The sequence below is a fragment of the Myodes glareolus genome, chromosome 17, assembly GCF_982192425.1.
Source record: "Myodes glareolus chromosome 17, mMyoGla1.1, whole genome shotgun sequence".
Taxonomy (NCBI): domain Eukaryota; kingdom Metazoa; phylum Chordata; class Mammalia; order Rodentia; family Cricetidae; genus Myodes; species Myodes glareolus.
The window spans coordinates 56791330-56808598 of NC_142042.1; positions in this window are offsets into that span (position 1 = coordinate 56791330).

Below are 17269 nucleotides of genomic sequence, written 5' to 3' on the forward strand. Positions count from 1 at the left end.
GCTGAAACCACGGTCTCAGGTGACTACAGAGTTTGCCACTCTCCGGAATTACGGCTTTGAGCAATTTCTTACTTCCCATCAGAGCCACGGCTAATGACCTCTGCCAGGGCCTCGTAAATCATTCTCTTATCCTGGCAATAAAGTCCGTATTTTTTGCTTTGTCATTCATGAACTCCAGGAAACCAGATGGCTAATTCAGCCACTGTCATTGCTCTGCGAAGTGGTGACACTTAGAAGAGCTGCCATTTGACCCAGCAAGCGCTGGCCCATGGCGCCTGTGGCTAGTAACTGAAGGAAGAGGCTTACAGGCTTGACAAGGGAGCCTGTGGCCAAACATTAGGAGGTCGTCGGAGGGACAGGGAGGCTGTGTGTTTACTGTTATGTTTCACCTCTAACACCAGTGTGTCATGTGACCTTGATGAGACCCTTACACTCTCTCCTGCCTCAGTTTCTTCATCTGCAAGATTACACTAGCCAAGAACTTTCTACCTACTTATTTTAATTTTTAAAGGTTTACAAAAATTTTGGTGTGTGTATATGTGTCTGTATGCACACGTGTATAAGCACGGGCAGGTGCACTCACTTGTATGTATGTGTGTGTGTGTGTTTGTGCGTGTGTGTGCATGTAGAAGCCAGAGTTGGGCATCCAGTGTCTGCTCCTATCATTTGCCATATTGTTTTTGTTTTGGTTTGGTTTGTTTTGACGGTCTCTCACTGAACCTGGAGCTCACATTTTTAAAACTTACTGACCTGCCAGCAAACCCCAGGAATCTCTGTCTCTGCCCTGCACCCCAGCAGTCGGGTTATAGGTTTGCACCACTCTGCTCATCTGGGTGGTGCTGGGGATTTGAACTCTGGTCCTCGGGCTCACCCGGCAGTATGTGATCCACTGAGCCATCTCCCCAGCTCTGCTTCTAAACTTCTTAAACCAGATTAAGCCAGCCACCACTTGTCTGTGTAACCCTCCCTCTGCCTTTTAGTACATTGGCCTGTGCTATGGTTTGCATGGCTGAACTTACTGCTGCCTGGCTAGTGCCTTAAAAGTCGACGCCTCATAGAATTGTATAACTCGCCCTGTGAGGCTGAAGAATCCCCAGACTGAAAGGCTGCACTTTGATTTTCCAGGGTTGACTAGAGCACCCGGTCCTGAGGATGTGCAGCTGAACCTCCAGCTTCCGAGCTCAAAGGTTTGGACCCATGGCTCAGGATTTCCGACAGGCGAGCCTGTCTACTGCCTCTGTGCTTGGAGCTGTGCTCTGTGCTTTTCACTTCTCTGTTCAACATTAGCCCTCGTTCAGGCCACAGACGACACGGATGACTTCTCCAATCCTGTTCCCACACTCCCCTAGCTGGGGTGGGGCTTGCACACTCCTTTCCCTCCATAAGCATCCACTTAGGACACACATTAAGTCATAAGATGTTGCTTTGTAGCGTGGTGGATGTCTGTACCAAAGTCCTCTCTCTCTTGAGGCCTGACCGTATTGTGTATGACGTTCCAGCCCTCAGCGCACTCAGCCCAGGACTTTGCGGGCAGACACTGGGTGAATATGCAGATGGAGAACTTTGCACACGAGGGTTTGTGTAGCTGATTCTCCTTTGCTCTGCCTGTTGTATATTAGGAACACTCACCCTATTTGTTCTTCCTGGGGGTTCAATAAGTTTGTTCGAGGACGGTAATAAGCTGCTCAGATCCCTCCTCAGAAACGAAGTAATCCATTGAACAGCTTCTTCAGCAAGTGGGAGAGACTCTAGCTGTCAGCCTACTACAGAGTTTCCTTAAAGAGCATCCTTTGACCAAGGTCATGTTCCCTTCCTCTGGCAACCTAGGATCGTCACTGGCTGATGAAGATCCTGTCAAGTCCTTCAACTTGCTCTCCTTCTGCAGGTCTCCTCGGAGGTTCCTGGGGAATTGGCTGTAGCCTTGCTGGAATGTATACCACCCCAGCTTCTCCCTTTGTAGTTGTTGATCCCAAGGGCATCCCCATTCTTTGCACATGCCGTGTACCATGCACCATGAACGCTCAGCATCGACCAGTAAATAGACCAAAGACCCGTTTTCACACCATTTCCCCTTTCTGCCAGTTCACACAGAAATGTGCTCAGGTGGCCAGTGGGAAGGACTAGTGGAGGCTGTGGTTCAAGACCACACCGAGGGTGGCCATGTATAACTGAATGCATATGTCAGCTGCTTGAGGCTGTTGTGGAATTGTCACTAGTGAGGTTCTGGTGTGCAACAGAGCGGTGTCTGGAGAACATACTGATTAAAACTTGGACCGAGGATATGGTTTGGTGAGTAAAGTGCTTGTCACTGAAGCATGGGGACCTAAGCTAAGACCCCTAGCACCCCACAAAAGCTAGGTATGGTGGCACGTGTCCCTAATCCCAGCACCAGGGAGGTGGAGACGTGAGAACTGATGACTTGTCAGTCCAACCAAAACAGTGCGTGCCAGGTTCCATGAGAGACCTTGTCTCAAAACAGTGAGTGATAGAGAAAGACACCCGAAGTTGACCTCTGCTCTCTCCGTCAGGGCATCTGGTCAGGATGCCCTTCCCAGGCTCACGCTGGCTTTCCACACTCACATACACAAGCAAAATGAAAATGTAAATATCTATGTCAATCTAACAAGAACACAGATGCATTTATTTTTATTTATTTATTTAGTGATACTGGGGATGGGATCCAGGGCCCACATTCACTAGATAAGTGCTCTATCACTGAGCACACCCGGCCTCCAAATTTATTTATTGAAACCACGTCTCACTTACACTTTCTTTATTATCTTTATTGCTGAACTATTCAGAGGAGATTGGGCACATTCAGGGTGGTATGGCTGTAGACAAGCTGAACTATTTCAATAGTCGTGGCTTATTTCTCTTATTATTTTCTCCCTGTAAGGCAGTCTGGAGAACTTCGTTAGCTGGCTTCTCTGTAAACACAACCGTGAAGGTATTGCTCACCCTTCCAACAAGATAAAGTCAAATTTACATCTTTCTTCTCATCCCTCTTCTCGGTCTAATGCTGAATTTATCCATGCTGCTCTTTTAAAATAAGATTTATTGCATTTTTAATTATGTGTTTGCACGTGAGCGTGGGAGCCCAGTGCTGGGAGCTGAACTCAGGTACTCTGCAAGAGCGGCAAGTGTTCTTAAGGGCTGAGCCATCTCCAGCCCCACCTGCCCGTTCCTGAAGGCCCGTGATTCCTTGCTGGATAGTCCTGCTGTACTGTGCACTGACACTGGTGTACTTGCTGGTCTCTCATCCTGTGTCAGTCCAACAAGAACCGTGTTTTCACCTGGAACCCTGACCTGTCTGCGCATTCCAATGGAATTACCCTTACTTCCTGGACTGGCTCAGAACGCTCCTTTGGTCCCCCACCAAACCATGCAGTAAGCACACTCTGTTGACCCTCCACACTGACCCTCCACCCGACTTAAGACGCTTCAGTGTTTATATTTGGTCTCTTACATTCAACTGAAATTTACAGCCATCTTATACGTGCCCACTTCTCACCTCCACGTCTAGATTATGAGTTCTCAGCAGCGAGGAAGGCCCCATCCATCTCCCTCTGACCCTGAACGATTCGGCATTTGAAAAGTCGACTCTTTTTTTGCCCCTCAGCATTTGATTTTTGTATGCTGACTCAGAGACAAAGGATTTCTTCAGGGAGCCTTCAGCTGACACTTCTGATTGGTGACTCCAATTATAGAAAGCTCAGACAAGCACCTCCTATTTGTTCTCGCTCCATTAGGAAATTCTTTGTGTTAATTCAACATTTTGTCCGACGACTCATTAAGTCAAGCCATGTTGAAAGCAATTTAATTAAAACTCTTGTGATTTTGCAAGATTGCCAAAAATTCTAGTCTCTCTAGGCAGATCTGGGGTTATAAAATGCAGCATTTCCAGACGTCCGTGTAGCAGCCAGAAACCTGGCGGCTCAGGCTGGCTCAGCAATGAAGTTCTGAGATGTTATGTGTGTCCGTGTCCCCCGTATTAGCCGCATCCTCTTGATTGATAGACTTGACAAATACAGTTTACAGCCTACAAACTATAGTCTCTAACCCTTAAAATAAAAGGCGAAGCAAAGATTAAAATTTAAGTAGAGTTTAAAAGCTAAGTAGAAACATATAAGCTGATTTACTTATTTTTTTCTTCTTTTTCTGGCGTTTTGTTGTTTTGTTTTGAGACAGGGTTTCTCTGTGTAGTCTTGGCTGTCCTGGAACTCCCTCCATGGACCATTCTGCCTCCCGAGTGCTGAAATTAAAGGTGTGCCCCACCACCTTCCTCCTGAGTGCTGGGATTAAAGGTGTGCCCCATCACTGCCTGACTGTTTAGTTTTTCTTATGGTAAAAATTTTCTTCTGTCACAGAATCACTAAGGGTTTGTGAGATGTACTGTTTAGGCTGAGGGGTGAGAGAAGAAGACTAATGTGCTCTGACTCAAGGGTATAAACGTGTGCTCCTAAGTAAGCGGTTGCGTATCAATGAGAGCCCATTATGGGAAAGTCCTGACCCTGTGGAAACCTGACATTCCAGCTGGGTAAGCCAATCACCTGGCCAAGGGACCACCCCTCAGGAAGAAGGGCTGCCCTAGGAAAGTAGGATCACCTTAAGCTAAAGAAAAGTTAAAGAAATAGTGGTGGCAATGCGTGCCTTCAATTCCAGCACTCGGGAGGCAGAGGCAGGTGGATCTCTGTGAGTTCAAGGCCAGTCTGGTCTACAAGAGCTAGTTCCAGGACAGGCACCAAAGCTACACAGAGAAACCCTGTCTCGAAAAACCAAAAACCAAAACAACAAACAAACAAACATACAAAATACCAGAAAGAAAGAATGAAAGAAAGAAAGAAAGAAAGAAGGGAAGGAAGGAAGGAAGGAAGGAAGGAAGGAAGGAAGAAAGAAAGAAAGAAAGAAAGAAAGAAAGAAAGAAAGAAAGAAAGAAAGAAAGAGAAAGAAATAGGTGGAGTCATTCATTCTTCTGTTAATGAGAAACTGCCCTTCTTCTTGCCGGCATCCCCACTCCCTAGCACGGGATCTTCACATTGTCAGGAGGCTGTTCTCTGAGTCTGCCCACCTGAGTCAGAATTCAGTGACGACTTTGTTTTGTTTGTCTCTCTCTTTCTCTTGGATGCTGGCCAAAGCTTTTCCTGATGCTTTGGACTATTTATTTTTCCTCTAAAGCCCCACTTCCCATGCCTACTAGCACGTGACAGACCTTGGCCTGGTAGCTCAAACAGCATGCCTGACCTTTCTCATTTCCCACCATGCTTCCCCTAAAGGCAGCTGCTGAGACTCACAGCTGGCCTGCCCTGGAGCTGGTCTCTTAAATTCTAATAAAATTGTTAATGTGCTTCTGTTTGGGTCCATTCTTAACTTCCTTTATTAATGGGGCTAAGAAGGGAACCCCAATTTCCCCATCAGCAGACTGTTTTTAACAGTCTTGATTGAAATGTCTTTAGGAAAACAATTGTTTCTGTAGGCAATTTTGGCTTTATTAATCGTGTTGAAGATTTTTTTTTAATTATCAGTCAATAGGAAAGTCAAATTAGATCCCAGAGTGAGGGACCTCATTCCCTTTTCTTGTCGGCTTCCATCTTCCTTTCCTTCCTCAAGCTCCCACACTGGGAAGAAGAGCTGTGTACCCGATTATTTCAACTTACATCGGCTCAAACCTAGCAGGTGGCCTCATTTTACAAGATATCCAGAACCAGTTCAGTGGTCCACTTTGGCAAAGATTAAATGTAATGTTCCAGCATCTCGATCTGGTGTACCCTCAGCTGCCTGGGCCCTGTGGTCCCTTTGGAAATGATTTAGAGACGACATTGAGTACAGTGTAGAAGCTGAGCCAAGGGTATTACAAGTGGGGATGGAACTGACCTGCACTTCAAGCACAGTTTCACTTTCTAAAGTCTCTCAGTCAGATGGCTTTCCTGGAGGTTCCTGTTCTGGTGTTCGACAGACTCTGTCTTTTGATCAGAAATCATATAACAGAGCAGATGAAAAAGAATTAAAGAGAGACTAGAATTTATAAAAATATCCATGCTTTAACAGGAGAAAATAGTCTTCCCTTGATGGGCCTCCCCAAAGCCCTGTTGTCTCCACCTTCCCTTTTGTCAAAACTATGGTTATCATTTCAACTGATATTTTAAATTTGTTGCGGATATCATACATGAGTACAATGGTTTTTTTTTGTCATGTCCACTCCTCCTTCCCTTCTCTAACTCCTTCTGCATCACCCCACAACCCGTCTCAAATCATGTTCTCTCCTTCCATAAGCACACACACACACACACACACACACACACACACACACACACACAACTATTGAGTCCAGTTAGTGTTGCTGATATGTACACGGATGCAGGACTGACCACTTGGGTACAGGTTTATCCCTGAAGAAAACTGTCTTCTCTCTCAGCAGTAATTAGCTGCCTATAGCCCTTTACCTTGGGGTGGGACCTTGTGAGCCCTTCCCCCATCCCTTCTCTGGTGTTAACTCATATGAAGGTCTTGGGTACCTCTTGGGTAGGCAGCCATACTGTTGAGGGGTCATGAGTACGACAATCTGTTTTGTCCAGAAGACACTGTTTCCCAGCCATCCTCCTAGTTCATTGGTCCTTACAGTCATCCTGCCCCAGTTCCATGATGTTCTCTGAGCCTTGGGGTGTGGGCACCTCACAGTCTCTTATTCTCTGTGCCTTGACCAGTTGTGATTTCCTGGGATAGCCTCCATCTGCAGCAGAGAGAGAGAGAGAGATGAGGGGTGAGAGAAGTTGTCTTTCAGATTCTCAAGAGGGGTGACTGTGGGGCCTTCTTCTCTCCTTCATCAGCTATTTCAGACTCTCAGGAGCGATGAAGGTTACACTTTCCCCTTCGTTTGCCTGTCTTTGCTTTCACTTGGAAAAGGAGTAAGTTACCAGGTGTCGTGAATGAACTATGTCAGGAGCATGGATAAATACTACAAGTTTTCTCTCTCTCCACACCAGAGTTTACTGACTAGCAAGAAGTTCACAAGCTATCTTGGTTCATTGGCTGCAGTTTGCCAAATAGTCCCGACTCCCTTGATCTCTGGCCAAGGCAAACATAGGTTCTTTTACTCCAATAGGAGCTACTAAATTTAACCCTAAGATCACATGTTTCATGTCACCTAGTAAATCTATCTATGTATTTGTATGTGTGCAGGTTCAAGAGTGCTGCAAAGGGTCAAATAGGGCACATCTTAGTCGGAGGAGAACCTAAGGGGCCTAAATGAGGGACAGAAGCAGGAAGCCAATCGGGGTGCAAAGGCCATCTGTGCTGGAGTGCTGCACAGAGCCAAGACACAGGGTCAGAGTTGAGCTGAGTTAAGTGGGGGAGCAGAAGCAAAGTGTAAGACGTGGAAGCCAAACAGGTAGAGTCAGCTGGATGAGTGGATGAACACAGAGACAACAGCTGCTCAGGCCTCATCAGCAGTGGAGACAGAGCTGAGCTGGAAACCCTGGAGCAGTGGTGTGTTCTCTGCTGGTCCCTTGAAGCACACACTGGATGGCCAGAGGGCAGGTCACTGGGGTCACCGTCACCACGACATTAGGGCATTCTCCTCAGGGAATCCTGCTGAAGGTGCTACGTCCTTTCCCTGGTCTGGTGGGAGATAAGTTCTGAGGCCTGGTTTTCCTCATATGATTTTAATACATTCATGAGCTTATATGATCCCAATTTTTTTAATGAATTTATGGGATGGCACCCATTTTACCTATCAGTCTGTGTCTTCTGGCTTGTGCTGGACAGTCAGCGCTATTTGCATGCCCATTACGGGACAGACTCATCCTGCTCCCGTGTTCACACTCAAAATGGAGTCAAAGGTTTCTCACAAAGTGGAGTCGCTCAGGGCAAACCTGAAAGGCACTGGTTTACCCAGCACTAAGTAACTTGGAGCAGAGCCTAGTCTGGTCTCTGTTTTGGTTTGCTTCCGTTTCAAGACAGAATTTCTCTAAGACTGTCCTGGGACTTGCTCTGTAGATCAAGTTGTCCTAGAACTCACAGAGATCCACCTGCCTCTGCTTGTCCACTTTTATCTTATTTATTTATTTATTTATTTATTTTTGGGGTTTTTTTTGTTTTTTTGTTTTTTTTTTTTGCATAGTCTAGTCTCAATACGAAGACAGAGACTTGATTTCAAGAAGAACACAGATCAGGCCTCAGGCCTCAGGCCTCCAGATCTGCAGGTCAAATTACATACGGGGCGGGGGAGGGGGGTCACAGAACTCTGCAGAGTCTAGGGACCTTTACCCCAACCCCTATGCAGCCCCAAACCTTTCCTTTGGAAAATGAGGGAAACTTTCTTTGAGGTGAGCAGTCTAACACCATTCCCCTAAGCCTCCGCAGGAATGAAGCCCTCTTTCTCCCATGGTCGCAGATTATTGATGTAGAAGAGCTACTAGGGATCTGGTCCTCCAAGGCGACCTCACAAGCTGCTGACTGTTGGGACAAAATCCAGCCTCCATCACCTTGAGGTTTTGGTACTGGGCTAGCGACCCAGCAGTTCGGTAAAAGAACCGCTTCTTCAGAACCCTGGCCTCCCAGCAGTGATGGATGCCGCCGGTTGATCCAGATGGGTTTTAGAAAGCATTTCTTCTGATAGAAATTATCTGAGGGCATTCACTCGTTTTTTAACACACTTTCGGTGCTTGGGTAGTCACACGGCAGCCTCGGGCTACGTCGTATTGCCAATTCAGCCTAAAACAACATTCCATGGGACCCTGGGCCATGTTAAAAGTCAGACATTGGTCAGGGTTCCTATATTCCCTTTGATTAAGGGGATATTTAAATTAGAATCTCCTTCAGTAGGTTTATTTTCACTCATTTATTGAACATCTTTAAAGCCAGGCAGGTTCATTGCTACAGAGGGAATACGAGGCCCTATACATGAATAAGTAAAGAGAAATGCATGTTGGACACGCTGGCAAATGGCGCTTCGACAGCTGCTGGGGAGAATGAGGGAGGATCTGGGTCAGCCTAGCAAGACTTTGCCTTCAGCAACAGCAAGAGTAAAAAGAAACAAAGGATGTGCTTTAGTCAAACATCCAAAGTAGCATCTATTCAACATACAATTACATAAAAATTATTAATGAAGGACTTGCATGGGAAGGATGGAAGGAAAAAGGGGGGAGAGAGGAAGAAGCAAATGGATGGGACAACATTGCTCAAAAAACCCTGCAGTTTGCTGACAGAAATGTGTCTCCATAAATATAACACTCTCTGCTTTTAATGAGCACTGTTCTCATGGATAACACACACACACACACACACACACACACACACGCACCACAACAGTAAATAGAATCAAGCTTCCCCTAGAACAGTGGTTCTCAACCTTCCTAATGCTGTGACCATTTAACACGGTTCCTCGTGTGATGGTGACTCCCAACCATAAAATTATTTTTATTGCTATTTCATAACTGTAATTTTGTTACTGTTAGGAATCAATATTTACAATGATGTAAATATATGGTACGCAGGGTACCCATATGCAGCCCTCTAAGGGATTGAGACCCACCCCAGGTTGAGAACCACCGTTCTATGGTGTCCGATGCTTTCCCCTGGCCATGGTTATGTTCCTGACCTAGGCACAGAGCCCTGCTTACTTCCTGCACCTGTATTAATTATCCCCTACCATGGCCTGTTCTCTACTGCTGACTTTTCCAGTACCCTCTACACACTATAGACTATCTACCATCCCCAAACCGTAGTTTCCTCTACATCCATCTGGTCAACCCTCCACCCATCTCCTAACAAACCTGTAGCGGGGAGGAATCCACTGGAGCTGTTTTCAAAGCAAGACTTTCTGCAAACACAGCGATCATGGAGATTTCCCTTATGGAACCTGCTCGTAGCTACATAGGGATGTCTGAGCATGCTCACTTAAACTGTCCAGGCTATACTTGCACCACCAAGTCTCAGCTGAAAATAAATGTAAGGATACTTTGAAAGTGCATTAATTCAAGAATCTGCCTCATTCAGTAGTTCACACCAGTTCTTCCAGCTCTTTGGGAGGTTGAGGTAGAGGGATCATTGGAGCCCAGGAGTTGGGAGACCAGCAGGGGTAAAGCAGCAAGACCTCACTATAAAAACAAATGAGGAGAAGGAGAGATAAACTGAATACTCAGGACTTCCTCTACACTGTAATGAGAGGTATTAGGAATGGCGAGATGGCGAAGTCCACTGCTTTCCCTCCAGCTCCCATTCCATCACACAGCTTGTCTCTTACAAGCCCAGTTCTTCCTCCAGACATCAGCCTAGGAACCTCCCTCCCCCTCCACAAGAACCATCATCATCCATCCATGTCGTTTCTTCTTCCCAGACATGTCCCCATGCTGCTCGCGGTGGACTGGCTCAATAGCCTACCAGCTGCCTCCTCTTCTGCTTAGTTAGGGTCTCTTCAGTGCACAGCAGGCCCAGGGACCCCTTCATGTCCTTCTCCTACTCAAAGACCCCAGCGAGTTTCCTAACACATCTAGAATGAGCTCCCTAATGCACCAAGATCCTTACTCTGGCCTTAGAGACCACGGTGAAGAAGCCTTTCTCCATCACCCAGGCCTGCTTGCTTTTCTGACCTCTTCTCCATCACTCTCACTACATCGGGCCTTGTCCTTCTTCCCGAACACAAGCTGTTTCTCCACTCAGAATCTAGACACACCCTCCCCCTGCCTGCTGCACTCTCCCTCCAGATATTTCTAGAAATACCTCCTTCCCATTTCTACTCAAATGCCCTGGTCCTGAGAGTTTTTTTTTCTGCTTTTATAGTTTAGAGATTTTTTTTTTATTTCACCAATCTTTTTACCCCCAACACACCACACCCTGATTATTCTCTAGATTCATCCTGTTTTATTTTCACCATGGCCTGTAAGAACCCATACTATTTGTTCATATGTCTATTTGTCTATTGTGTGTATCATTTTGCACTGGAATGGAGGCTTCAAGAGGGCGAGGACAGAGACCATCATAGCTCACTGTAGGAGCTCTACCTGGAATTTCTTTCCTGGCTTCAGAGACTCACGGAGGTCATCCTCAGGCACCTCAGCAGTTTTCTAGCCCATTTTGGTTTCCTCTGTTTCCACTGCAGGGTACCCAAGGCACAACAAATGTCTATGATCGCAGGACAAGACCTGTGCTCAGACCCTCCAGGGACACCTAAACGTGAAGACTCCTGTGCCCAGCGCTGAGTCTGGCTGACGCACTCCAGACAGCAAGCCCGAGTTGCTGGCCTCTTCCTCGCTTTCAAGAATTTCTTTTGCTGGTTTCCAGATGTGTGTCTCCACCCCTTGTTTCCACCTATGCCCAAGGTTGGCTGATCCTGCCTCCCAAACAGCTTCTGAATCTGGGGCTCTGTAGGCATTTGCAGTCTCGTACCTGCGCCAGCTCTAAGACTTCATCTGAGCAACTACAGCAGCTACTGAGCTAAATCTGTGTGTTCTGCCCCGCACGGGCAACCCCATCACAGCTACCCCACACCACGCCTCCTTCCAACAAGCAGTTTCTTTTCCTTCCCCTCTGGAACAGCCTCTCATCACTTTCTAGATCTTGACTCTCTCCCTCCAGACAGAGATCCTGTGCCAACTTCTCTGGAATCTTCTCTTTCTCAGCTAAATTTGTATCCATCCCCCTCGATGTCCAACGCACTCTGTCATCTCTTAAGGCATTTCTTCATTTTACATTTATTACAGTTATTTATTCTTCTGGCTTATTTCCTCAAATCCATAAATTCCACGAATGCAGGAATTGTGATTTATTCCCCATCACACCCCTCAAAGCACTTAGCCCAATGGCTGATACTCGACAAAGGTTTATTGAATAAATGATTGAGCTCACATTTCGTTCCAAATCCACCTTATCATTCTCTGTCTTTCTTCTTTTTGTAGTTAAGACAGAAACGCCAAAGATATTCATTTTAAACATTAGTTTATTCATTTCTACCAAGGCAAAATACTGACAGCCAAGCACCAACATCTTTTTGGGATAATGATCAATTTAGATATTATAATGAGTTTCAAAAACAGATTTATTGTAATCAAGAAACATAAAACCATCTACTAATCATGACAAAGGACAAAACAAATCCTTTGAGTCCTCAGTCACGGTCTCAAAACATTCCAAATAAGTGCATAGACAAGTAGCTTCTGGTGAATAATCAATTTATAGCACATTTGAGACAGGAATGGGGAGAGCTGGCTTGTAGAACTTCATCTTCCAAGTGATTCTTCCTTGTTTTCCAGCTTCATTAAACTTTGTCTCTTTATGGAGATGCAAACTTTGGTGAACAGCTTGTGGCTGCAAGTGATCTGATTAGATCTCTGACCACAAACTTCACTGCACGCGTGTCAGCTTCTACTGCTGGCCCGAGGGAGACAGATCTGCAGCCGCAAAGGGGATGGGGAATAGATTTCTATCAAGACGTTATAAATTAATCTAAAGTGTGTAAAGATTGAAAATTTGAATGATTCTTTAATAATTAGGGTAAAACAGGCTCTTGGAATCTCCTAGCCTTGTATCCCTTGATGGTTTAAGCAAACACATCTTTTAATTCCAGCTTACAGAGAGCCAAATCCAGGAAACTGGCTTCCTTTCTGCTGCTGCAATAGACACCATGCCCAAAATCAGTTTGTGGAGGGGAGGGTTTATACCAGCTTGCAACTCTCAACCAGCTCACACTCTGTCACTGAGGGAAGTCAGGGCAAGAACTCATGGCCGGAACCCGAAGGCGAGAACTGAAGCAGAGGCCATGGAGGAATACTGCTTACTGGCTTGCTCTCCATGGCTTCTTATGTGACTTTCATATACAACCCAGGACCACCTACCCACGGTGGGCTGGGCTGTCCCACAGTAATCATTAATCAAGAAAATGCCCTATGGACCGATATGATGGAGGCATTTTTCTCAGCAGGCATTTCCCCTTCCCAGATAGCTCTAGCTTGCGTCAAATTGGCAAAGAAGCTCACCAGCCTAACTTTCGTGCCGGACACACTTAGCATCTAGAGAGGGTTTCTCCTTTCCCTGTTTGGTCCTGCTGGCCTTCCAAAGCAGCTGTCAGGACTGTCACCTCTGTCCTGAAGGGATGGAAGAGACCATTTTGTTGGGCCATTTCAAGAAAAGTGAGATGACGAACGTCCTAAACCTTCAGGGATAAGCTTTGAAATGTCTCTTCAAGCGTTGTTACTATGCTGCTCTATCTATTTGTGGGGAAAAACTTGTCTCTCCCACAATTCACCTAAAATTGTTCTCATCCTTCCAGAAACCATAAAATTTATAGAGTTGGAAAAGCCCTTGGAGAGTTTCTGGTCCAATGCCCTGTTTTACCTACAAACAATGAAATTGCTTCAGCTTCATCTTTGTCATACAATCTATATGCAGCCGGCATCCTGAAAGCTCCCCATGGGTTCTGAATGCTGCCTGTTGAGTTCTGTATTGAACCAGCACCGTTTATAAACAGGTTTACAGACTGCTTAGAAATTCCTCCTACAGGAGGAATTAATGTTGGTGCCTCTTTGGACAACATGAGGAAGAAAATGGTGCCTATAATGCGGTGATCTGGAAATCACAGCCCAAGCCTTGTTAGTGTGGGGTCTTTTGCTCATACTCTGTCACTCCTGTGATTGTCAATAAAGTTAAAACTTGAATCAGAAGGCAGAGCCGACGACTAGCTAGCTGACCGGAATTGGTCATAGAGAAGCCGGCAATTTGGATAGAGAAGATGCACAGGGAGAAAAGGGTGGGGGCTTGAGCTTGGCGTTTCCTTTAGGCTCTTGGACAAGGGAAGAGATGCGTCTCTTTCAGCATCTCCAGCAACAAAGCAAGGTCAGCTAGTTGCTGCTCAGCCTTTGTGAGTTAGCAGGTTTTCACCCCAGCCTTTGACTCCTGAGTCCTATTGATAAATAGAGACTTAGTTTAAACCTCCGTATCAATAGGAAGCCCCACCAGGCCATGGCTTAAGTGACTGAGGGGCTCTGACTGCTGGGCTGTGGGATAGCAAATGATGATTAAAATATTAGTCTGTTCATGTGCAGTCACTAAGCCGGCAGAAAAACAACAAAACCCAAACTTTTAAGTGACTCTCCATGTGGGGACAACACTCGGGGAAGCACTGAAACAGCCGCTTCCCTCCCTCAGAACCCGGGAGGCAGACTGAGCCTTGCACAGAACGTTTTTGGAAAACAGATTAATAAATTCTGCATAGAATCTCTTTTTGAGGACGGCCCATCTCTGTGGTTAGAGATCTTTGTCCATAAACTTCTTTTTGCAGGAATAGGATTTTTTTTTATAACCTAGGAAAGCTGAGAACAGAGGCACATGGTCACATAGGAATGTTGTTTGGCAGGCTAGCTTGTAACAATAGAGGAGGTGGCAGGCAGTTTGAACTGGGAGAGGGGATGGGAGGCCTCACTGGAGGGCAGAGAAGCTGATAGAGGAGGTGGCAGAAAAGAGAATTCCTCATGAGCATGGAGCAGATGGGAAAAAATGGCATGAGTTAGGAAGACCAAATAGCCAGCATCAAATGCACTTTATTTGCTTTATAACTGGGTTGGTTCCATCCTTATTTGAGGATGCCCTTCGACTCCCGCTGCTCTGCAAACCATACTGGTCTCCAGGGTTAGAAAGAAGAGTGGGTCATACTTTCTGCCCCCTGCTTTCTCTTCAATCACGTTGCAGAGACAACCGGAACTTCAGGACCCAGACAAAGGAACAATTAAGTTAGCTGAAAGAGCCAAATAGAGAATAGGAGGCAATATTTGAACCTTTAACAGGTCTGGGGGTTACCAGGCAGACCCAGTTGAAGGGACAAGGGACAAAAGTGACCGCCATGGCTGATGTGATGATGCTGGCTGAAGCCATGGTGTTAGTAATGTGGAGAGGAAGGTCACAACTTTGTGCCTCAAGTCAGGTCTGGCTACCCAACCTCAATAATCCAATTTAAAGAGCCAAATAAAAGGAAGAAAGCAGAAAAAAGGAGGTTTATTCAGTTGGGAAGAAGAACATAGTGACCCACCTGACTCCCCAAGTCTGCCTGAAGTTAAAGGTTAAATGGAAGGCTCAGGGCATGCACATATAAACAATCCTATCAAGGTGTGGTCCTGCCCACCCCTGACTCATTGTCCTTTAGACTCATCCTGTAAGGTGTCTGACAAGTTGTGATAACTGTGTGAAATTGCTTTTCAGGAGATAAATTCCCCTGTTTGCTGAAGCCTTTTCCTTCTCCCAACACAAAATTCTTGGGGAGTGGAAATACTTATTTCTGTGGGGTCCATTGTTTCAGCAGTTTGATTGTCAGATGGAGAAAGACAAGGTGTCTTTCTAGAACATTCATTTCTGGGCAGGTTACAGTGGGTCTGCTAGCGGTGCCCTAGAGAGGCTTGATGGAATCAGGCTAGGCATGAATCAGAGAGTATCAGGTTGAGCCATCACTATGCATGAGAGAATTCTTGTAAAAAGAAAAAAAAAGGATCAACTCTAAGTTTTAATAGTCTAACTGTGGGGATGATACGAAGAGAAGGAAGAGGGGACCCCGGCTGTAGAGTCTGAACAGAGTCTGAGGAGAGCATGATGAGAATCTAGGCTATGCAGGTCTGAGAGGAAAACAGATGTCATGGAAGAGATGCTGGAGGTAACATTGATTGTATCAGGTTGTAAGTGAGGGCACACAGTGAGGGCAACATGACTATCCATGATATGATTAAGGCTTTTAATGTAGATATGAGGGAAAGCAGAGAGAAAAAGACATTGGCTGAACATGACCAGCAGATTGGCCATGGCCAGGACTAAGGAAGAAGGACAATGGGTGTCTTAGTTAGGGTTTCTATTGCTGTGAAGAGACACCATAACTATGGCAACTCGTATTTAAAAAACATTTAATTGAGAGCTAGCTTACAGTTTCAGAGGTTTAGACCATTATCATCATGACAGGAAGCAAGGCAGCGGGCAGGTAGACTTGGTGCTGGAGAAGAAACTGAGAGTTCTACATGTTGATCCACAGGTAACAGGAAGTGAACTGTCACACATTGAGCATAGCTTGAGCATATATGAGACCTCCAAACCCGCCCCCACAGAGACACAGTTCTTCCAACAAGGCCACACCTCCTAATAGTGCCACGCCCTATAGGCATTCAAATACATGAGCCTATGGGGCATTCCTGTTCTAAGCACCACAGCAGAAGAGAAGAGGGGAGATACCGGGATAGCGATACATAGAGAGTGGGGCATAGTAAGGGCAAAAAGACAGCAAGAGCTAGAGTAGGAGAATAGGAGAGAGCAGGAGATAGAGTAGTGTGAAGAGCGAGGGCAGGGGGACTCTCTGCCTTTATAAAGAGAACAGAGTGGCATCTGGGAACAGAGAAGCCTGGGGAAGTGAGAAAGGCTAAGATGCTAGCTTGAACTTTGAAATATACAACAGATACTTGTGCTACTGAAGGAACTGGAGGCCAGCAGGGGCTTTGATATGCAACCACAGATAGCCATTTGTCTTGATGTAAGGGAAATATCTTCTTTTGGCAGGTAGGTACTGGTTTTACAAGTTCCTGCAGAATGCTGGCTTTTATCTAACCCCCAGAAATCCTTCAGGCCAGTCTGAGCTCATTTCTGGATATTTGGACTGCCTTTTAGAGTTTAAATTTCCTTTGGACTTGACACTGGTGATACACTGGATGTAAGATGTAAGGGATCTTTCTTGGAAGGAATTACCTGGTTTGTTTTTAATATTATTTTTGTTTGTTTTATTATTTATTAGTTTTGGACACAGGGTTTTGCCATGCAACCCAGGTTGGCCTGGGACTTGCTTTGTCACCTGGATGTCTTCAAATTTACTATCCCCTTGCTTCTTCCTCCGAAATATCAGGATTTACAGGCACGTGTCATCACACTTGTTGGATAATGTTTTTTTTTTCTTTTTAAGATATGTATGAGTGCCCACAGAAGCCAAGAGAGGTGGGTGGGACTCCTGGTACTGGAGGTACAGGGGGTTGTGAGAAGCCACCCAGGATGCATTCTGTGAACCTCTGCATGAGTAGCAAGTGCTCTTGATGGCCAAGTTATTTCTCCAGTCCCTCCTTCCCTCCCTGTTTCCCTCCATTTCTCCCTCCCAGCCTGTCTCCCTTCCTTCCTCCCTCCCTGCTTTCCTTCTTCCTCTTTCTCCTCTTCCTCTTTCTCTCTCCTCCCTTCTTCTTCCTCGTCCCCCTTCTCTTCTTCTTCTTCCTCCTTCTCCTCCTCCTCCTCCTTCTCCTCCAGTGTTGATAGGGAACCCAGAGCCCTG